This window comes from Protopterus annectens, chromosome 17.part0 (genome assembly GCF_019279795.1).
Source record: "Protopterus annectens isolate FY-2018-M chromosome 17.part0, PAN1.0, whole genome shotgun sequence".
Classification (NCBI taxonomy): Eukaryota; Metazoa; Chordata; order Ceratodontiformes; family Protopteridae; genus Protopterus; species Protopterus annectens.
This window is the reverse complement of record NC_056751.1, coordinates 279,074,308-279,098,799: the sequence shown is the minus strand read 5'-3', so window position 1 is coordinate 279,098,799 and position 24,492 is coordinate 279,074,308. Positions and strand designations below refer to the sequence as shown.

General features: G+C 37.6%; 1 long non-coding RNA gene across 2 annotated transcripts in view; it reads left to right on the top strand.

Annotated features, from left to right (window-relative positions):
* LOC122791328 overlaps positions 1 to 24,492 on the top strand; it is a 1,134,043-nt gene that overhangs the window by 662,430 nt on the left and 447,121 nt on the right. Inside the window, exon 1 of one of the 2 annotated variants that reach the window (XR_006363135.1) lies at positions 1,838 to 1,986. The exons of the other annotated variant lie outside the window; for it this stretch is intronic. This is a non-coding gene — a long non-coding RNA (uncharacterized LOC122791328). Of the gene's footprint in view, positions 1 to 1,837; positions 1,987 to 24,492 lie in introns of those variants that run through there. 2 annotated transcript variants of the gene reach the window in all.

Below are 24,492 nucleotides of genomic sequence, written 5' to 3'. Positions count from 1 at the left end.
CCTTAAATGTTTGCTCATAGTGCCATCTGGCTTCACATTTTCATTTTTCTTACACTTCTTGCTGACAGTCTTTTGTATATTTAAAGGCAAAATCATCTGAAAAAAAGATGTATCATATATAAAGATATATCAGTACATTTCCCCCAACACACACACACACACACACACACACACACACACACACACACACACACACACAGGATCATAGCTGCTCAGGGCTTCCAACAGTGTCCATTCTACTCAATATCAAAAGTTGTAATTTTCCCCATTTTTCTGCAACATTTTGCATAAAATTATCCATCATCTACTACGTAGATTTGCAGACTGCAAAAAAATAAAACAAAATGAGCAAAAGGATACATATCAAGAACTGACACTCCAAACCCTTTTTCCACATGGCTGGATATAATGAGACTCAACCACAGAGCAATAAAATCACCACACTGAATCAAAGGAATATTTTAGTGCTTTTGTCTTTTACTAGAACTTCTTCAGAAAACAAATAATTAAACCACAAACAATTCATCTTAAATACACCATTTAAAAATGATGTCACTTTACAAATCATCCAATGCAATTCATTTAACAATTTAAATCGCGCACTAGTCTCATTGGTTAAAAACAACCAAACACTAAGCTGACTGGCTGAAAACAAAATACACTTTCATATACATAAATCCTAAACAAAATTAAATATGTGCACAATATTGAAACTTTTAAACAGTCTTGTATTTAAGAAGACTTTTCATGGATAGAGTCTCATTCAAACCTGGAAGGAAATCTGCTCTTAAATAGTGAAGGAATTATAATTTTAGCTTCCTTTACAAATTGCGACAGTTACTATATAGGTAAAACAGTTAGAAAATTGTTGAATAGAATATGCAAACATGTTTTAGCAATCAGAAAACATGATAGCAACAATGCTTTAGTAAAACACAGTTTGTGTTGCAATGATTTTTATAAATTTGTCTTTTTAGTAGTTGAAAAAGTAGACACAAAGATGTTTATTGATGGGTTTAACAACTATGCGGAGTGGCAGGAACTTAGATGGCAAGTGTTTTTAAGAACATATTTCCCTCCAGCTTAGTGTTTGGTTATTTGTAACCAATGAGCCTAGTGTATGATTTAAATAGGTAAATGAATTTCATTGGATGGTTTGTAAAGTGACATCATTGTTAAATGGTGTATTTAAGATGAATTATTTGTGGTTTAATTATGTTTTCTGAAGAAGGTTTAGTAAAGAATGAAAGAGCTGAAATGTTCCTTTGATTCAATGTGGTGATTTTATTTCTCCATGGCTGAGTTTTTCGCTACGTCCGTCCATGTGTAAAAAGAGCTTGAAGTGTCAGCCTGCAAGAAAATATTTTTTAGTGCAGGCAGTGTGTAGATTATCACCTTTGGGCATCACTACTAAACCTGCTAAAACCATCTCTACCACTGAGCTTCCAGCCAGTGCTAGTATAGGAAAAAGGATACTTCATGTCTTAATGCACTACATGCTTGCTAAAGCCATTATATTTTGATAGGTATGGCTTCCTTACCCATGAGCAATTTTTTAAAACTGTCTCTGCTCCACTGTTCTGATGGGTTCTTCACATTATATTAGAAAAAAACCACTCATACTGCTAATAAACCTCTCCTCAGCTGTACTGTCACTGATTTTGTTTTTTGGCCAGAACTTCCAACTGTGAGGGGTTCTGTTACTCTTTCTCTATGAATACACTGTAATACTTACCCAGTAGATAGTTCATTGAAACTGTTTCTGATACTGAGAAATACACCTAGCTCAGGTCTGTCCCCTTATACATTTTTCTGTATTGGCTTCCTTTACTTACCAGGAATTACCTGAAAAATAGACCTTGTTAATGACTGGCTCCTTGAAGATTCACGATGTATGTATTCCCATTGTTCCAGTAGAATTCAAGCAGCTTTACATTCACACTTCGTGTCAGTACAGCCACCTAACCCACCCTGCATGCATACAAGGTAAGCAAATCTGTGTAACTGATCTGCTTTTGTATACTGAAGGTTGTGTTTTGTACTTAGCTTTTAAACTTGATTTACTGAACTTTGCTTATGTTTGGGGTTTATCTGAACTTGCTGCATGTACAGACATGCTTAACATTGTATAGCTCAAATCCTTACAACAGTATGCATTTGTATTGGCTGTTTGTAGTCTTGTTTAAATTTGTGCAGCTTACACTTGCAAATATACTTTATCATAAGTATCTCAGAATTGCTTATTTGTGAATTCTGGTGTTTAATTATGGATGCTATTTGGATTGCATTGCTACTGAAGTTCAGTACAAGAAAACAAAGGACTCACCACGAAGATGGAAACTGACAAACCAATGTATCCAAAAGTAGTTTATTAGTAAGCGCTTTCGCATATATAAAATACGCTTCTTCAGACAATGTTACAAAAGGAAACTGCTCAAGGTTATATAATCAACTCCATTAACTAATTAAATCATTGTTCAATTAAAAACAGTCAAAAACAACCATTGTAAAGGCATGGCTTAAAGCAACGGTGAGCTTTTACACAATGGTTGTTTTTGACTGTTTTTAATTGAACAATGATTTAATTAGTTAATGGTGTTGATTATATAACCTTGAGCAGTTTCCTTTTGTAACATTGTCTGAAGAAGCGTATTTTATATACGCGAAAGCGCTTACTAATAAACTACTTTTGGATACATTGGTTTGTCAGTTTCCATCTTCGTGGTGAGTCCTTCGTTTTCTTGTACTGAATTTCACGTTTTTGTAACGGGAGGACTCTTTGGTTAGAGCAGTTTATTATTTTTTGGATTGCTACTGAAGTTGTTGCTTTTACAGGCCTGCTTACAGTGATATTTTAGATTGTTACAGCACCGTGAATACTGCTGCTTCAGTACATTTTATGCAAGAGATATACCTCAAATGTGCTGACTTGTAAATGCTGGTATTGTATTGTGGGTTCTATAGCATAAAATAGTCTTTCACCACAAAAGACTAACAGCATCTGAAATACTTAAATGGTACTATATTCTGCCATTGATGTGAAAGTAATTTCAAGAGTAATCTTTGTTGCTGTAAACTGCAGTTTATTCCTATATACATGCTTTTCTGTATGGACTTTGCCGATACAAGCTACTGTGTGTAGTACTGCACCTTTTCCAAAACTTGTCTGACTTGGCTTTTGGGTCTAGCAGTTTGGTGTGTCATTCAGTCACTATGAGGCAGTTAGGACTGGATAATTTGCAGTGCTGATCTGGATTACAGGTTCTCCTTTAACACCCCAGTGCTGAATTTAAGGAAGCTGGAAATGTATTGCACGTGCTGCTAAAGCGCACCAGCATTAGCTCTGCTTTTTATGGTGTGCAATCCCAGTAAAAGGCAATTAAAATGACAAATTGTTAACTGATACACAGTAGCCGGATTAATGGTTTAAAACTGCATTGTATTGGCTTCAACTTTTTTTTTTCTGGGAAACCAGCTGTTTAAACAAACTACTGTTCAATACTGTATAGTTAAGATTCGTTACTTAAATCTGTACTTCATGATGTATGCACTGCAACTTTAAAGCAAACTTACTAACTGCAATGAGTACATTTTAAGTAAGTCCTAACTGACAGATTGTGAAACTGATCTAAAGCTATAATATGTATTTGTTTGTTCAGAAATCTACAGACATTGTTGTTCTCCTCTAAAGCATTCTATCTTTAATAGGCTTGCAACACTGACCTTTCCACTGACTATCAAAAGTCATCGGTTTCTTGTCTTTCTGTATCATTCTGCATAAAATTATAAATATTCTGGTAAGGGGATTTGCAACCTGCAAAAATATTTTTTATTGTAGACAGTAAATAGATTGTCACCTTTGGGTATTACTAGGTAAGTTGCTAAAAGCATCTGAATCGGTGAGCTGACTGTTGCAAGTTTTCTCTCACACGGTCCATCCGCCTCTTTGCTGGATGCCCTTGTTTCATCTGGCCTTCTTCCTGTCTGTCCCAAATCATCTTCACCAGATTGTCTTCTGTTTTTCTGCACATGTGCCCAAACCACCATAATCTTTTCTATTTGACCTTTTTTTGCAGTTTTACTTTGGCTTCTGCTCTTATGTCCTCATTTCTTCTTCTGTCCCACAGTGTGCACCCTACCACCCATCTCAGGCACTTAATCTCCATCATCTCTAGCTTCCTCAACTGCTCTGCATTTTATGCCCAAGTTTCTGTGCCATACAGTAGTACTGATCACACTTCTGTTTTGTACACCTTTACTTTTCAGCTTCTTTGACATTCATCTGTCATGTACTACACCTGACACCCTGTACCAGCTGGCTGCAGTGAATCTGATTCTAGCTTTGACCTCCTCATTCAGATTTCCCTTCTCCTCAGCCACCCATCCCAGATACTTGGAGCTTTTAACCTGTTCCACTATTTTACCTTCCATCTCAGTTTTCAGCTATTTCTGTTTCCCCATCACAAATGTCTTATCTGTACTCATTTTCATGCCATTAGGTTTGCATTCCATTTCCGTATCCTGTGCTGAATTTCTTGATGATAGTCTGCTTGTTATACCACATTGTCTGCCTGTATCAACTTTGTTGATCTGCCCCCCCCCTCCAACCTGTTTGCTAATGTAATCTATCACCAGTATGAACAGCAGTGAGCCCGGAGCTGAACCGTGATGCACACCCACTCCCTCTTGTAACCCCTCTGTGAGACCAATCACTGTTCTTACTTGAGTCATGGAGTCCTTGTACATAGCTTGCACTAATTCTACCAGTGTTTCTGGAACTTCACTGCAGAACTGCCCAAATCAGGTTTCTTGGGATTTTGTCATATGCTTTCTCCAAGTCTAGGAATGCCCAATTTGACTGTTTTCACATCTGTAGCTTCTTCTCAATTATCTGTCTCACTGGAAACATCGAGTCAGTTGTGCTGCATCATAATCTGAATCCAAACAGGTCAAACCCATCTTACTTTCTACCTCTCTGCATATTTATTTATCAATCAGCCTCTCCAGAACTTTCATGCAATGTGACATAAGTTTGATACCTCTGTACTGCCCACAGTTGTGGGTGTTCCCTCTGTTCTTGTACATTGGCATGAGTAGTATGCTTATTGTCCAGTCATCTGGAATATGCCTTTCTGTCCACACTGCTATGAATACCCTCAGGAACTATTCTTCCCTATCTCACCCAGCATGATTATCATATCTGTTTTGGCCTTATTTGAGCCTGCTGCTTTCCCTGACTTCATTTTCTTTAGTGTTGTTCTTACTTCTTCCATGATAAGCTCCTCCTCTTCTGTCATTTTAAGTTGTGTCTGGAGCAGTACCGCTTCTGTGGGTTTTTCTTCATTCAGAAGCTGCTGGACATACTCATTACATCTGCATTTGATGTCCCATGGACTGGTGAGCAGGTTGTTGATGGCATCCCTTATGAAGAGTGTCTGATCATCTTCTTTATCTTTCTGTCTTTGCCTAGCAACCTGATGTAGTTTCTTTGTACCATCTACTGACTTACTTTCTAGAAGCTGCTAGAGTGGCTCTCATGCCTTATTCTTTACTATTACAACTCCTTTCTTAGCTTCTTTGTTAGCCAACCAGTATTCCTTGCTAGCCTGGGCCATCCTTTCTATCTCCCATCTTTTTTGTCCATACCTTCTTTCTTTTGATTATTTCTGGACTTCTGCATTCCACCACCAGCTGTCTTTGTGTACCTTATTTCCATTCCTGTCTCAGCCACATATCTGTTCTCCAGTCCTCACACATGTTCTCTTAAGGTGCTGCCGTTCTTCTTCAATTCCACCTACTTTCTCTTCTGGTACTAGAGTCCTGAGTAATTCCTTGAACTGTTGTGCTTTCTCTCTGTTCAACTTCCAGGTCTTCAGCCTGGTCTCAGTTGACCTTAGAGTCTTCTCTGACTATTGCTTGCAGCTGATTATGGCAACCTGTAGTTTATGTTGTGGGCCAATTGTTTCACTGGGGGTGACTTTGCAATCACTGGTTCTACCCCAGTGCCCTTTCCTTACTAGGAGGAAGTCTACCCGAGTTGCATGTTGGTCACTCTTGTATGTGATCTTTCTGAATCATGTGTTGGCTACTATCAAGTCATTTGCCAAACAGAAGGCTGCAATGGCCTCTCCTTTATTCCTGTTGCCCCACCCATGTGGACTCAGGTAGTCCTCTTATCCTGTTATGTCTGTTCTGATATGTCCATTCAGGTCACCTGCTATCAACACCAATTCCTGTTGTCCTGCTTTATCTACTAGGTCCTGCAACTGCTGACTGAAGACACTCTTTTCCTCACTATCACAACCCTGCTGTAGGGTGTAGGCTGAAATTATGAATACTGACCTTATCTGGAGGATGTAATCTGATTGCTATGAGTCAGTCAATAATTCTGATGGCATCACTCACTGTCTTGTGAAACTTCTTCACCACAATTCTGAGACCATTTCTAGCCTATCCTCCTCCTGAGTAGTAGATTCAGGATTCCAGGCCAAGTGCCTTTGTTGCACTGCCCTTCCTCTTGTCTCCTGGATACACTGGCTGTCTAGTCTTCTTCTTACCATTGTTTCATTCTCTTCCATATTGCATTATCTCGGTGAAACTACATTGAGTGTAACAAGTCTTAGTTCATGTGTGGATGGTTGATTTGGTTTTATGTCCAGATTTTGCTCAAAAGAGCTATATCAGGTAACCCAGGACACTGGCTGGCCAATAGTTTTTGACCCAGGGCTGCTGGGCTTTATGGTGGGCACACACTGGCTAATACGAGAACATACACTGCTCCCACCATTAGCATGGGTCCCTGGTGTATGTCAAAGTAGGCCGGGTCCTCAACCCACTTATCATTATCACTGGCAAATGCTCACTCCCATTTTGGCAACACTAGTCAACACCACCAAATCACCTAGAGCCATATTGTACATTGTCAAGTGGCTAGCCCTGCCACAGCTCATAGTTTGTGATCTTTGTTCTCCTATCATGAGGATACTGTGCACCAGAGTAGGTGCCCAAAATGTATGGTTTATATAAGTCTTCTCCCTACAGGGCACAAGGTAGAGTCTGTGCTGCTGCCAACAGCTTCATTTTTTGGTGAGTTGAGATGGAGACACCCAGCATGTTTTTTGGAGGTTAGAGGAACCCCACAGAGGCATAGGAAGGCATGCACACTCCAAACAGGCATTTACTGGAGGTCAGGAGTGAACCTTGTACGTTGTGCTTGGGAGCCGAAGACCTTAACCATTATGCCAACTGGTCTCTTAATCAATTGTTGACATCTATAGCTTTCTAACTCATGAGCAACTTTCTAAAACTTTCTCGGTTCCACTGTCCTGCTGAGTTATTCACATTGTATAAGAAAAAGCACACAAACTACTGTTTAAACTTCCTTTACCTCCACTGCCACTGATTGTTTTTCTTGGGTCAACACCTCCACCTGTGAGGGGTTCCAACCCATTCCATTCACCTTTGCAATGCCCAGGCTAAATATGTTTCCCTTCTCTACCCCCAATTCACACCTACACCTTATCTAAATTTATACTGCACATATATCCTTCCCTTCCACAATCCAATCCCCTTTTCTTCCTACTTTCCTCACCAATCTATGCTTACTTACCTCATCGTCCAATAGCATTCACCCAAACCCTTACAATCTTATGTCATCTTGCCTCTACACTTATTCTTCTCTACCGCCCTTCATTCAATTTACTGTTCTCTGCTGTTCTAGCATTACAATTTGTAATTTTTGTTCTTCTTTTATCCTTGTACAATATTCCATTCTATGCCCTTAGCAAGTCCTTTTTCACTATCCAGCCTTCCTTTCATAATAATGACCAAAAATGTAATACCCACAAACATTTTATTATACTCATCACCCTCTTAATTATTCTCTCTATTAATACATACTACATACTTCCTCTAATTCACAATTTAACTCTGCTGCACCATGGTGCATTCTACATTCCTCTAAATGACTATTCCCTGTTAAAATTTTACCTTTGTCCATCCCTTTAATAAAGGATCACCTTGTCTGGAATCTCCAGCAAACCAGTTCCACACGTCTTTCACCTTTGTACCTACCATGGTACTCTCTCACTTTATTCACACACACACACACACACACACACACACACACACACACACACACACACACACACACACACACACACACAGACACAGACACAGACACAGACACACACACACACACACACACACACACACAGACACACACACACACAGACACACACACACGCACACACAGACACACACACACACACACACACACACACACACACACACACACACACACACACACACACACACACACACACACACACACACACACACCAGGCTAAACTTTGCTACATACCCATTTTCCCAAAATTATTTAATGTACATCCTCTTCACTGTTACAAATACAAAACTTCTAATTGTTCAGTTCACTTTGATATAACCTGGAATAAATTCATATACTTTATAAAATAACTAACCCATTCCAATTTTCTCTCAAATCACTCTTTGTGGTGACATTCATCCAAACCAGGGCCTGTCATCCATTCCACCCTCCTGTACCCCTAACTGCTGTGCACCCACAAAACATCTCCTTACATCCATTAGTATTTATGCTATTCTAATGAAATTTACAGACCTTTAAACATGGTTTCTTCAATACTCATTGGATATCACTGTCATTACTGAAACATGACTAAAACCCCATATAAAATATTCAAAAAATTCTATCTCCTGGCTACAAGATAATTTAATGTGATGACTATGCAAAAAAGGGGGAGGCATTGCAAGTGTATATAATAGTGTAACATTCTCACCCCTCAAAACTAAGATGCCATCCTTCCAAAATGCAGAACTACTTATCTCGCTTCTCAATGTTAAACATAAGAAGTTGTGTCTGCATGCAACCTGGTAATAATATTAGCTTATTAGAAGAAATTCTTTGCTAGACAACTAAAATATTACTATTGAAACCATTATCTTAGGAGATGTTAACTTCCTACTTGACTCAGCAAATGAAATCTTAAAAGTTGTATCCTTGACTGAATACTTGTCTTTGACCACAGCAATTATGCTAACTCTGCGGTACTACCAAAATCCCTTAGTGACCATCATGCTATATTTGCCAATAGAGAAATCACCCACCAGCTAAAATACATCAATATAGAACAAGCCAAAATCTTTTTAACTTTTATCCTGATGCACTCAATAATTTACTTAAATTCTTTCACTGGTCTCTTCTTAAAACTCTACTCCTAGACAAAGCCATTAACAAATTCAGCAATATATTCATGAATATTTTAAATTGTCTTGCCTCTACCAGAAACAGATGAGTAAAAATACTCAATCAACCCCTGGCTGACTCATTCAACTAGAATTCTCATGCAAACATATGACATACCATAGAAACAATGGCACAAAGATAAAACCCTTCAGACCTTACATTTATACAAAGAGTTGTGTAACCTCGCCAAGAAGCTGATTTACTTAGACAAAAAAAAAAATATATATATATATGTATATATATAGTTTACTATTATTTATTCAAACGTTAAAAACATTTTCTATTCAAATAAATAGTAATACCAAAAGTAAAAAAAAAATAACTTTCACAATGTCGAACCAAATGCTCGACGCATTTGGCTCGACATTGTTGTCGAAACCACCATGTGATAGCTGTATAGGAGCTGCACTCCCCCCACACCCCCCTACTTATATATTCTAACTCCAAGATCACACTACAGTGGGGATGTGGATGAATTTGCACTCCCCACTGTACCACGATCTCCGTGCAGATAGTCAATTTCCACTTATGCAAATGCACTATCTGGTGCAAAACTGCTTGTGCGTTCGACATTCTGTTTTTTGGCACATTGCAGCCGATAGAATGTCATATGCACAAACAATAGTAAACCAATAGTAAACCTATATATATATATATATATATATATATATATATATATATATATATATATATATGTGTGTGTGTGTGTGTGTATTACAGACTTGCAAGTCAATCACAAAAAAAAATCCAAAAAAATTCTGGAGCTCAGTTTAGAAAATTCTTCAACCTGACTCTCCGTCTTCTCCAAACCACTGTTTGGACTCATCCCCATCAGAAATGGCTACCAAATTTAACACTTTCTTCTTTGACTTCATAGCCTGTCTTACCCAGCTATCCCCAACCATGTAATCAACCTCAAAACTCTTCTAGCCCTACATCCTTGCCTGAAATCTCCAACTTGTCTCCATATAATATGTTGGGCAGCTACTAACAAATCTTAAACACTGTTGTGCTGCTGATGATCTCCCTGCTGAGTACTTTAAGCTCACTGTAGGTTCTATTGCATAATAAGTTTCAATTATCATCAACAGATTTATTCAAGCCTCCCATGTCCCTACCTTGTGGAAAAAAATTCTTTATTATTCCCCTCCATAAAGGAGGTAACTCTTCTAAAATCTCAAACTTGAGACCAATTGCCATCTTGCCCCCCCCCCCCCTTGTAAGATCCTGAAAAACTGTATTCATAACCAACTCCTTCAGTACCTCTTACAAAATGATCTCCTAACCCTAACACAACATGGATTCTGACCAGGCCATAGCACAATCTACAACTCTCTTCAACTTTTCTGACACCATTAATAAGACTAGAGACCAAGGAAAATGTATCTCTTCCATTTCCTAGATCACTCAGAAGTCTTGACACCAAAACTTCAGACTCAAATGACCTGTCTATGCCTTTCCAATCCAGCTTTTCTATGGTTCCCTTGAATACCTATCTGAAAGATATCAATCTGTCAAATGACTCTCTTTTCTCTCTCCTTTTCTTCTATTTAAAACAGGCTCTATTCCTGATCCACTTCTCTTTAACATTTTCTCTAAGCAAGCTTGCCTTATTAAGTATGCAGATGACTCAAATCTCATGTACTCGTCTGACAGCACACTACAACTACAATCCATAGCATACGATGCCTTCAACTCAGTTGAGCTATGGTACAGGAAAACCAACTTTTTACTTAATCCCAGAATTACTATTTTTTCCAAAGTCCCATGCCATCACTAAAAGTAACTTTCACATTACTTCACCAGCAGTATTGTTACCCAAACCAAATTGTTTGGAGTCACCATAGATGACAACTTAGTTAGATATTCACATACTAAAATGCATTAAAAAATCATCAAAAGCTAGGTATTTCTGAGTTAGAATGTTCATAGGTATATACTAGGCTAACGACTACCTGGGCCTTTATAAGCCTAGCCGTGCAACCAAACTCAATTGTTTCCTTATGTATCATGGGCATTTAATTAGGAGGGGGATGTTAGGAAGTTTCTAAAGATTATGTATGTAGGGGGTATGTTAGGGAACTATTGTGCATCTCTGTCTATTAGAGTCATGTGGGCCAGACCTGGGGTGAATTTCCAGTTCCCCCATCCATTGATCAAGGTTACACTTAAATAGGGTTAGGGATGGACTCAGCTTGATTTAGTAGACATGGTGGTCTATACAGTAGTCGTCAGCTCCTTATATGTCTCTTGTGATACAGACATCCTTAAAGTCACAAACTCAAAGCATGGTAGACATGAAGCTGATGGTACTTGGTTTAAGGTTGTCTCCAATTAGTGTTAAAAAGTTTCCTGTCTGGAAACAGTTATATTCTGTGAAAATTAATCAGCAGTAAATAAGACATTAGACATTGTCTTTCCTTCACGCCCTTCCTGAAGGTGAAATTCAAAAAGACCTGAACTTTATCAAATGTCAAAACTGAAACATCCAAGGAGAATGACCTCAAATAGCTTTGAGGTGTTGGACAGGATTTTATCAAGGTTAGTCTTCAGTTCTTTATTTACACTCTCATCAACATTAATTGTTATGGCATATTCATAGCTGCCAGTAACAAGATAAAGATTGTTAAAAAGGGAAAAATTGAATGTTCTTTATGTTAATGGAGATGTCTGCAGCTTGGAGGATGATCTTCCTTGTGACAAAAATGTGATGCTATTTACTTGTCTTCAACAGGATTTCTTTATCAGATGAATGTGTAAATTCCACCCTCCCATCTGCACTGCACCTCATTTGATTTTCTTGTGTTGATTATGGTAGCAAGGTGGTCCATATTACACTCTTGTAAGCTCTCTGGCATACTGGCCATTTGCCATATTGGCTGTCCATGACAGTATAAGTAGTAGAATCATTATTTTTTTTCTTTGTTGTTAGCTCAGCAATATTAATCTCACTGAAAATTGCCATCTAACCAAAGGGCGATAAGACTAACTATGTTTAGGACAATTTTGTTTCAGTTGTATATGCAATTTACAGATGAGATGCAAAACAGATTCTTGGCCAAAGATTTAGCTGCTGAATTCTACTCATGTTTCAATCTGGATGTAAAATAACCATCCATGTATTGTTACCTAGATGCATATTTATTGATAGAGGCATTCAGTTACACTGATTTTGCACACCCTAGCGTTATTCTATAGAAGAGAGTAAAAGGATTGTGCTGAAGATAATAAAACAGAAATGTGGCATAAAAATGTATTTATTAATTAATTTATTTTATTTTGTTTACTGGGCTAGAGCACTGATGAAATTTGACCATTTGAAGTCTGGGTTATACCCATAGTAACAGTAAATTAAGATTAAAGGTGTAACTACATTATACATGGTCAATAAATAAGCTACAATTAGGAAACCATGTAGATACTGGAAGCTTTATCAGAATATTACTACTTAAAATCAACTCCAGTACTGGTGTGGAATTGCTTGTTGCTCTAATAAAGTTTCCAGTATCTGCATGATTTCCTAATTGCAGATTATTTTTTTGTTTTTGTTACTTCTGTAATGCATCTGGATTTGCCCTATTGTTTTTTTTTATTAAATAATACAATATGGTGATATAACATAGATATCAAGAAAAATATAACCTATATTTACAAGAAGGTTTAAAAAGAAGTAGGATTAAGAGTATACAATGCATACATAATGCAGGTATTATAGGTGAGGTAAATATGGTCCATAAACACAACAAATTGTCCAGCACCAAGGAGGTTAGAAGAATATTCAATCCTTTATTGTGGCAACTCCAAAAATAAGAGCAAACTGGTTTTGGCAATAGTAATGCCTTCTTCAGTGCTGTAACACACAAAAATAATAGTTCATTTAAATACTAGAACACATAAGAGTCATCTTCCGATTGGTTCATACCAAATTTAACTAAGCTCATTAAGGCCAGGCTTAAACAAAGCACCCAGCCTAACAATCCAACTTGATTCTTTTTATTCAAAATGGTGGTATGCCATCCTGCTTTACACATCTTATTGCCCTGGACTTTATCTATAATAGTGAAATTAAATCGAGCAGTGGTGTGGGTCACTGTATGCTTAAATAATGAATTGGACATTCTTTTATTTCTAATGTCACTGAGGTGTTCAGTTATACGAAACCTCAGTGGCCGAGATGTTTGTACCACATAAAAAGCGGAAGAAAAACAGGTTGCTAAATATATTACCCAGTCACTGCTACAATTTCCAAAAGACCTGATCTGATATATCTTAGAGGTATTGCCGCTGGTGAATTATTTAGTCTTTGAAACATATGCACATGCAGAGCAGTGACCACAAGAAATACTACCCACCGATTTGTCACCAAATAATGTGACCTGCTGTGTGTTGGAGGGGGACGATATGAGAATAAACATTGAGATGATAATAGTTCAGATAGTCTTTCATTGGCCATCAATATGTCCCAATGGTTGTCAATAATCTGTCTAAAAGTATTGATGTTGTATCCAAAAGTCATGACCAGGAGTATGGGTTGAGCTGGATGGTTGTCCGAATTATTAGGGGCATGTTGATACTCCAAAAGGTTGGATCTAGATTGTTCTGAGGCAAATGAACAAGCCTTATTTATGTTATAAGCATTATAGCCCCTACTGAGAAACCTATTGACTAGATCCTGTTGTAATGAAAATGCGTGCTTAGTGGAGCAGATGAGTTTAATCCACAAAAACTAGGACTTGGTGATGTTGTGGATGATGTGTCGAGGATGATGACCTGTTGCATGAAGCAGGGTATTGAATTGGGGAAATTTGCGGAATACCTCTGTTCTAAGCATGTGACCACTCTCCCAGATGACACGCGCATCCAAAAAGGTAATTCTATTGTAATCCCAATTCAATGTAAAGTGAATGCCCCACTTGTTGTCATTTAAATATTGTATGGATTCTTGTACATTTATCACATCTCCTCTCCACACCATCCAACAAACATCCAAGTACTGCCACCAAATATCCAATTCATCCAAATATATTGTGGCTGGTATCATAAATAAGGTGTTCTTCAATGTACCCCATAAACAAATCAGCATAGATGGTGACAAAAGTGGCCCACATAGCAGTCCCTCTATCTTGCCAATAGCATTTCCCATGGAAATAGAAAACATTTTTGTTAAAACATGTTCAGTAAGACAAATTAATAAGGTGTTAAACCCGGGAGTGTATAAATCAGCTCTATCCAACCAAAAATGAATGGCTTCTAGACCAGCCCAGTGGGGAATATGGTATATAAGGAGGTGACGTCCAATGTACATATCAGCCAACCAGGATCCAACTGAGTATTACTGATGATCTGAAGAAACTGTGTAGTATCTTTAATCCTTGCTCCCACCATAGGTAGTAATGGTTCTAGATATTTAGTCAAAAAGGGCGATAGAGGTTCTGTAAGAGACCCCCTGCTTGATACGATTGGTCTTCCTGGTGGTTCGGTTGGATGCTTATCAATTTTGAGCAGTAAATATAAGTATTGGGATTGTGGGTTAGGTACAGTAAGTTGAAACCCCACTTTTTGACTAATGATACCTTCCTCCTGGAGCAGTTTCAAAAATTGATCAATCTCTTTTTTAAATTTGAAAGTTGGATCCAGTGGCATGTGCATATAGAATTGGCCATTGGATAGTTGTCTTTTTGCCTCAGCTAGATACATAGACCAATCCATGATGACAACCCCCCCCCTCTTTATCTGCTGGTAAAATTACCAAGTCATGTTTGTTACTAAGTTTGGTCAGAGCCTGTTGTTCCTGTTTGGTAAGATTGTGTTTGATGTTACTGTGTACATTTTTATTAAAATGTAGATCTTTGAGAACACAATCTTTAAATATTGAGACATGTTTATCCATGGATGGCATAAAATTGGATTTACGAAAGTGGAAACCAGTAGATCTTTGAGTCTGGTCATTACCTGAAAAATATAATTTCAGATTCAATACTCTACAAAATTCACTAACATCATTAACGAGTACATCTTCATTGACAAAAAAAACCTGGTACAAAATTTAGACCCTTGTTGAGTAGGTTTATTTCAATATCAGACAAAGCCTGAGTAGATATATTGTGCACATTATTGATAACATTTAGTGGGGTAGAATCATGTCCAGAAGTTGTTGAACTCTGCCTACTTGTTCAATGTTTTCTACCCCCCTCTGTGCCTCTTCCTCCTAAAGGGTCAGTACTGGGCCTTCTCTTAGCAGTAGGTAACTCCTGGGTGAAAGTCAAGTCTATATCAGTAGCAGATGAAGATTAGTCTCCTGAGGTACAGCTATGACCATTCCTCTTATTACTCAATATTGACCTGGGTCTTTTCCTTTTGCCGACTTGTTTATTGCACCCTTGATACTGGAATTTGACATCTTTTGTGTACCAAAAGGTTTCCCTCTATCATAATCTGAATTGTCATGATTAAACTTCTGCATCTTTTTCTTTTTTAATTGCTGTTCTAAAACAGATAGATCTTTGGCCAATAAATTAAGATGTTTAATAAAAAAGGTTCCCCTTCATAACATTTGACCTCATCACAATTATGTCTGACTTACCCAATACATTGATCAATAGTTCTCTCATAATACGAAATAAGAGCATCTACGAAAGCCATTGATGCCATGTGCTGGGCCTTAACACAATCCTGTGATAACCTGTCATCCACCTGGCTCACTAAAGGATGAATCCAAACCCTTAGTCCATGTGGGGTTATGTCTTTGAATTTGTAGGCCTTGAAAAGTTTCAGATGCCAAATATTGGACCTCAGGGTCCTCATATTTTTAACGAGTTTCTGAAAGAGTGTGCTACAAATGCTGTCAAGGTCTGTAACAGCCATAGTGGAATTATCTAAACCCAGTTGTCTCAATCCAAAATCTTCCAAATCATCCCCTTCTGCAGAGAGGTCCTCCAATAATTTGGAAAGATCCATCTTGTTAATCCCCTATATATTGCAAACTGGGTTATTGATACATTCAAAACTTCCTATAACAAGCAATGAACAATTCAAATGTGATTGCTAAATGTGTCCCTTAAACCAGCACATAAATGGAAAAAAAGACACTAGAAGGATTTAAAAAATGTATCAATTAAATTCAAACATATAGCCTAGTTCACATAATTGAAAGGTTAATGACATCAGGGAAGCTGAATGTCCAAGTTATCCCTAGACATATAAAGAAGTATAAAGAAGTAACTGCCAAAGCTAGACTCCATTAACTCAATGTGTTATATATTCAAAAGCATCACTAATATAGGTGCCACCAGAGCTGCATCAGAAATTCAATTTGTATAGAGGGTAAGCCCCCGATTAACTGAATACCCCTTACATGCAAATAAAAGAAATGGATCTGCTAAAGGTCAAAATCTGACACTCTTAGTTAGAGATTAAGTAAGTCCAATACCATAAACGCAAAAAGTTGTCCAGCACCAAGGAGTTTAGAAGAATATTCAATCCTGTTTTGTGTTTATGGTTCAGTTGGTATGGTCCATGCTCCTTGTCGTACTTGCGTGTCTTTTGTGTTTCTCTGCTGGATTCATTCATGCTGTTGACTCCTGGCGAACATTTTCTACATTACTGGCATTTACTCCATTTTGTATTAATTTGTGGATTTTACAAAGTCTTATTTATATCCTGCCATCTTATTGTCTGGACTTACTCGGATAAGAATGCTGTGCTTTATGTACCGGTGAGGCATCTGGTGTTTTCAGCTAAACATTGCTTTACTACATTTACAGCTTTGTGGCAGCTGCTTATACACCCTATATTAAGCGGTGTTTTGTTTCAGGACACACAGCCTCTACCGGTTTGTTCATTGGTTGTTTTGGATTCTTCAACGACAAATGAGGCTTGCTAGACATGAATATGTGCCGTTTCAAGCTTGTGTTCTGTTTTTCTTACTAAAGAGCCTTCTGGATGTTTAGGGGATTTTTGCACACCATATGCTGGTGGTTAATGAAGACTGTGATGAACCCGTTTTTGGATTCCATTTTCTGCTGCTATTAAGGGGTCATTTTCTTTGCTAACCAAGAGAAGTGCATATTGGCTTTTGGATGACATTTGTTTGGAAACTCTGTACTAGGTAGTGATGAAGGTCAACCTGGAGAATGCTCTACAGCCCTTATTTCTACAACTAGCTGTTTTTCATCAGCGGGGACGAAGGTCGGCCATTGGACCTGTTTAGGAACAGTGTTTGGTACTAACTTTGTATTAGCAGCATGAACCTTATTTCATTACTCATAGGATTATTTATGGTCCCAGCCTCTAATTGTCCTAATGTTGGTTTCAAGTAATTCCATACAGGTACTGTAACTTGAGAATTTATTTTCTTGCATTTGGGCTCTATATTCAAGTGTATAACATTTATGCCTTGATTTTGGTGCTAAAGGTGGACCCGGCTGTTGGATAGATACCCTGTGCTTTGGTGATTGGCACCAATATTAGTGGGGCTATTGTACAAACATATACGAAATTCTTGGACTCAATTGGACTTGGACTTATGTTTTTTCAAATACTTGGATATCTGAGTCTATATTATATGTTGTAATTAGGCTCTTGACTGTAATAATGGGGCCTAAACTGTTGTTGTTTTATATTTTTTGCATGTACAGTATAGCCATTCACATAGCTTGGGTCTGAATAATATTTAATTGTTTTTTTCAGGCATTGCTAATTGGGACGTACTGATTTTGTGCATATACATCCTTTATTGTATTGCTGCCTTTAAGGGGTTCTTCCATTATAGTTAAGCTAACAGACTGGCTGGGCATTGGCACAGTAATTGCTTGCAATTCCTTTAGGTAGTGACGGAAGTCAACCAAGAGAATGCTAAATAGCCTTAATACTTGGAGCGAACTGTTGTGTTTTCCCCTATTATTAATGGCAGAGACAAAGGTCGGCCATTATATTCTCTAATTAAGACTGTCAGATTTTGGCCTTTAGCAGCTCCATTTCTTTTATTTGTGTGTAAGGGGTATTCAGTTTATCGGGGGCTTACCCTCTATACAAATTGAATTTCTGGTGCAGCTTTGGTGATTGGTACCTATATTAGTGGTGCTTTTGAATATATACACATTGAGTTAACGGAGTCCATCATTGGCAGTTACTTCTTTATGTGCCTAGGGATAACGTGGACATTCAGCTTCCCTGATATTATCAACCTTTCAGTTATGTGAACTAGGCTATATGTTTGACTTTAATTGATATTTTTTCACCCCTTCTAGCATCTTTTTTCCAATTTTTGTGCTGGTTTAAGGGATACATTTAGCAATCACATTTGAATTGTTTATTGCTTGTTATAGGACGTTTTGATTGTATCAATAACCCAGTTTGCAATATATAAGGGATTAACAAGATGTATCTCTTCAAATTATTGGAGGGCTTCTCTGCAGGCAGGGATGGTTTGGAAGATTTTGGGTTGAGACAACTAGGTTTAGGTAATTCCACTATGGGTGTTACAAACCCTGACAGCATTTGTGGCACACCCTTTCAGAAACTCACGAAAAATATGAGGACCTGAGGTCCAATATTTGGCATCTGAAAATTTCAAGGCCTAAAAATTCAAAGACATTACCCCACGCGGACTAAAGGTTTGGATTCAACCTTTAGTGAGCCAGGTGGATGACAGGTTATCACAGGACTGGGTTCAGGCCCAGCACAAGGCATCTATGGCTTTCATAGATGCTCTTATTTCATATTATGAAAGAACTATTGATCAATGTATTGGAGAGGTCAGACATAATTGTGATGAGGTCAAATGTTATGAAGAGGAACCTTTTTTTATTAAACATCTTAATTTATTGGCCAAAGATCTATCTGTTTTAGAACAGCAATTAAAAAAGAAAAAGACTCAGAAGTGTAATCGTGACATTTCAGATTATGATAGAGGGAAACATTTTGGTACACAAAAGAATGTCAGATTCCAGGATCAAGGGTACAATAAACAAGTCATCAAAAGGAAAAGACGCAGGTCAATATTGAGTAATAAGAGGAATGGTCATAGCTGTACATCAGGAGACGAATCTTCATCTGCTACTGATATAGAATTGACTTCCACCCAGGAGTTACCTACTGCTAAGAGAAGGCCTAGTACTGACCCTTTGGGAGGAAGAGGCACAGAGGGATAGAAAACATTAAACAAGTAGGCACTGTTCAACAACTTCTGGACATGATTCTACCCCACTAAATGTTATCAATAATGTGCACAATATATCTACTCAGGCTTTGTCTGATATTGAAATAAACCTACTCAACAAGGGTCTAAATTTTATCCCAGGTTTTTTTGTCAATGAAGATGTACTCGTTAATGATGTTAGTGAATTCTGTAGGGTATTGAATCTGAAATTATTTTTTTCAGGTAATGACCAGGCTCAAATATCTACTGGTTTCCACTTTCGTAAATCCAATTCCATGCCACCCATGGATAAACATGTCTCAATATTTAAAGATTGTGTTCTCAAAGATCTACATTTTAATAAAAATGTACACAGTAACATCAAACACAATCTTACCAAACAGGAACAGCAGGTTCTCACCAAACTTAGTAACAAACATGACTTGGTAATTTTACGAGCAGATAAAGGGTGGGCGGTTGTCGTCATGGACTGGTCTATGTATCTAGCTGAGGTAGAAAAGACAGCCATCCAATGGCCAATTCTATATGCACATGCCAATGGATTCAACTTTGAAATGTAAAAAAGAGATCGATTAATTTTTGAAACTGGCCCAGGAGGAAGGTATTATTCGTCAAAAAGAGGGGTTTCAACTTACTGTACCCGACCAAAAATCCCAATACTTATATTTACTCCCCGAGATTCATAAACATCCAACCCAACCACTAGGGAGACCAATCGTATCGGGCCGGGGGTCTCTTACAGAATCTCTATCGGCCTTTTTGACTAAATATCTACAACCACTACTACTTATGGTGAGAGCAAGTATTAAAGATACTACTCAGTTTCAGATCATCAGTAATACTCAATTGGATCCTGGTTGGCTGATATGTACATTGGATGTCACCTCCTTATATACCAATATTCCCCATCGGGCTGGTCTAGAAGCCATTCGTTTTTGGTTGGAGAGAGCTGATATATACACTTCCAGGTTTAACACCTTATTAATTTGTCTTAATGAACATGTTTTAACAAAGAATGTTTTCTATTTCCATGGGAAATGGTATTGGAAAGTTAAAGGGACTGCTATGTGGGCCTCTTTTGCCACCATCTATGCTGATTTGTTTATGGGGTACATTGAAGAACACCTTATTTATGATGCCAGCCACAATATATTTGGATGAATTGGATATTTGGCGGCAGTACTTGCATGATTGTTGGATGGTGTGGAGAGGAGATGTGATATATGTACAAGAATTCGTACAATATTTAAATGACAACAAGTGGGGCATTCACTTTACATTGAATTGGGATTACAATAGAATTACCTTTTTGGATGTGAGTGTCATCCAGGAGAGTGATCGCATGCTTAGAACAGAGGTATTCTGCAAATTTCTACAATTTAAAACCCTGCTTCATGCAACAAGTCATCATCCACAACATCCCCAAGTCCCAGTTTTTGTGGATTAAACGCATCTGCTCTACTGAGCATGCATTTTCATTACAACATGATCTAGTCAGTATGTTTCTCAGTAGGGGCTATAATGCTTATAGCATAAATAAGGCTTGTTCATTTGCCTCAGAACAATCTAGATCCAATCTTTTGGAGTATCAACATGCCCCTAACAATTTGGACACACATCCAGCTCAACCCATATGCCTGGTCACCTCTTTTGGACGCAACATCAATACTTTTAGACAGATTATTGACAACCATTGGGACATGTTGATGGCCAATGAAAGATTATCTGAACTATTATCATCTCAATGTTTATTCTCATATCGCAGAGGTCCTCACACTTAACTCTCATTTTACAAATTATAAACATTTGTCCCCCTCCAGCACACAGCAGGTCACATTATTTGGTGACAAATTGGTGGGTAGTATTTCTTGTAGTCACTGCTCTGCATGTGCATATGTTTCAAAGACTAAAGAATTCACCAGCAGCAATACCTCTAAGATATATCAGATCAGGTCTTTTGGAAATTGTAGCAGTGACTGGGTAATATATTTAGCAACCTGTTTTTCTTCCGCTTTTTATGTGGTACAAACATCTTGGCCACTGGGGTTTCGTATAACTGAACACCTCAGTGACATTAGAAATAAAAGAATGTCCAATTCATTACTTAAGCATACAATGACCCACACCACTGCTCGATTTAATTTCACTATTATAGATAAAGTCCAGGGCAATAAGATGTGTAAAGCAGGATGGCATACCACCATTTTGAATAAAAAGAATCAAGTTGGATTGTTAGGCTGGGTGCTTTGTTTAAGCCTGGCCTTAATGAGCTTAGTTAAATTTGGTATGATCGGAAGATGACTCTTATGTGTTCTAGTATTTAAATGAACTGTTATTTTTGTGTGTTACAGCACTGAAGAAGGCATTACTATTGCCGAAACCAGTTTGCTCTTATTTTTGGAGTTGCCATAATAAAGGATTGTATATTCTTCTCACCTCCTTGGTGCTGGACAATTTTTGTGTTTATGGTTCAGTTGGTATGGTCCATGCACCTTGTCGCACTTGCGTGTCTTTTGTGTTTCTCTGTAAATATGGTCCAGCCAGAAGAATTGTGATACTATACATATCTAAAAGAAAAACCTAGCCAAACTAGACTTTCCACTGTGTGATTCCTTAAAACCTCTTCCACTGGAGGTAACATGGGATATATGCAAATGACCTCTTAAGGACATCATTTTGGTTCAGCTATATGGCAGTTCTGAATGTCCATGACTTTTTACTTTTTAAGTCTGTTATGGACAAATCCAGGCCGATAAAGTGGGGTTTGGTAAAGATATCAGACAAGGGATCCAGTAGCACATTTGCCAGATTCCTGAAGATCCTAGATGCAGTCCAGCTACTCTGTGTTTTATCTTCCTTTAAAGAAACTGGTTACCACTGTAGCTCCTCCTGATCTCCCCTTGTGTCTGTCAACATTTCCTTCACAGTCTGCCTTACATCCATACTAACACAGTTTTTTCTTTATGAAGACTGTGGTGAAGTTTCCATTCATTGTGCTTTATTCCATTTCTTCTGACCATGTCAGCTCTTTGGCTACTCATGTTTTGTTGTGTACCTATGGAATCTTTTTGACCTTCTTATGCTTTTCTGCCAAATGTCTTTCATCTTATCCAGTGCCCTCACCTCTTTGTTGTCCTGTTTGCACCTTTTTACCAGTTCTCTGCCTACTTTGCCAACCTTTCCATCCAATTTCTCTTGTGCTCTGCCTTTTACCATAATTTGTAGCTGGTCATTCACCCCTTTTTCATATTTTTGTTCAAATGAAACCAGTTAGTTAATTCAAAGGTAACTTAAGTACAACTAAAATAACACTATACTAACTATAAATTAGGAATTGTATTTTTCAAGAGCACAGATATAAATTACTGCACAATTAAACTGCAAACCAACAGCTGCAAGCAGCTGTACAGTGGGATATCTTCATTGTACACCAAGTTCTTAAAAAGTAATCACTTTAAAAGTCTGCTTAGCCTAATGAAAATGAGCTCGGTTAGTGTGTTAGGTCGGCACCTGTTTAGTCAACAGATGTGTGACACTGCACAGTTTCCACAGTTGGAAAATTTATCCTTACCTGATGTTTGTTAATCTCTGAGTTAATATATATAATTAGCAGCTGGTGTGGGGACACAGCCCCCTGCAAAAAATGATATATTTATTTATTTTTTTAAGTTTTTTTTTTAGGTTTTGCGTGTGCTGATGTTGACTTTCAGTACTTGTACTGGTGTTTTGTTTTTTTCAGTGTTTTGACATTGACATTTTGGCAGTCAACATCAGGTGTTTTTGCTCACATATGTGGGTGTGCATGTGTGTGTGTGTATGACGCTTTGGTCAGGTCAGCTCTCAGCTTCTTTTCCTCTCACTGCTGTTTCTTGGGATTTCTAGATGAAACCGGACAGAATGCACACTTATTTAGCAGTTGTAAATTAAGAATGGTTTATTAAGATACTATTAAGATTTTGCTTTTAGCTAAAATCCATATAGTTTTAGAAAGTGAAATAATTACATTGTTACGTCAGTATCTGAATTCAGAATTTCCAAGAGCAATTTTAACTTATTTAAACCCTGAATATGTTTGAGGCTTACACAAATTGCAGACTGGGCTTCTAATTTTTTCATATTTATTAAATCTCTGTAGAGAATTATCTATGATATACACATATATAAACACACACAAGTAAAATAAAAACAATTAACTGACAGTTGATTATTGCATGTAAAAAAAATGATTCTAAATAATCTAAACTGGTGAATCCATTTTGCCACCTTTCACTATCAGCATGTCATGAATATGTTCTGGCCTACTGAGCTATAGTGGGAATTTTTTGGGCAAATGTTCTGAGGAAATGCTATTTAATTCCCATATAACCCAAAACCTTGGGTTGAGAATTACAGCTTATTATCACCTGATGGAACCACCAACAGTAGAAGATTGATTCAGCCTTAATTTACTGTAGAAATGCCATTTTGAAATGCTATACATGCAGAGATCAGAAACCCTGCCAGGAAGTATTTTTTACTATATTTGAGAGGGGAGCAGTCATCTAATCCTAACAACTTATTAACATCAAGGACAAGTTCGGCACTCTAATATTCAGAAGGGGTCACTAGAGTAGTGGACAGTACTGAACAATACCACATATCCTTCAAATGCGAAGGAGAGCAGTGTACAGAGGGTTACTCATTTGTAATTCTGCCCTTTTCTGCACATAGCCAATCACATACTTAATTCATTTGTTTAAAAGTATTGATATACTCTTTCTGACAAAGAGTTAATAACACTGAGTGTCAGCAGGGGACAGACCAAATAATAGTTTTTTTGCAGTATCATATGAAATCCTCTTTATATTCTGATGCAGCACCATGAAAAAAATGTAGCAAAAGCTGTAAACTATTTATTTCCAGGCTAAAAAGGTGAGAAAAAGGTTCAGAGATACTGTGCTTTAAACCTAGTCATAAATTCACTGTCTTAAAAAAGACATTATTATTTCATTTCAGGACCACTTGATGACACGGTGGTAACTGAGATTATCTACAGTGCAATCTAATG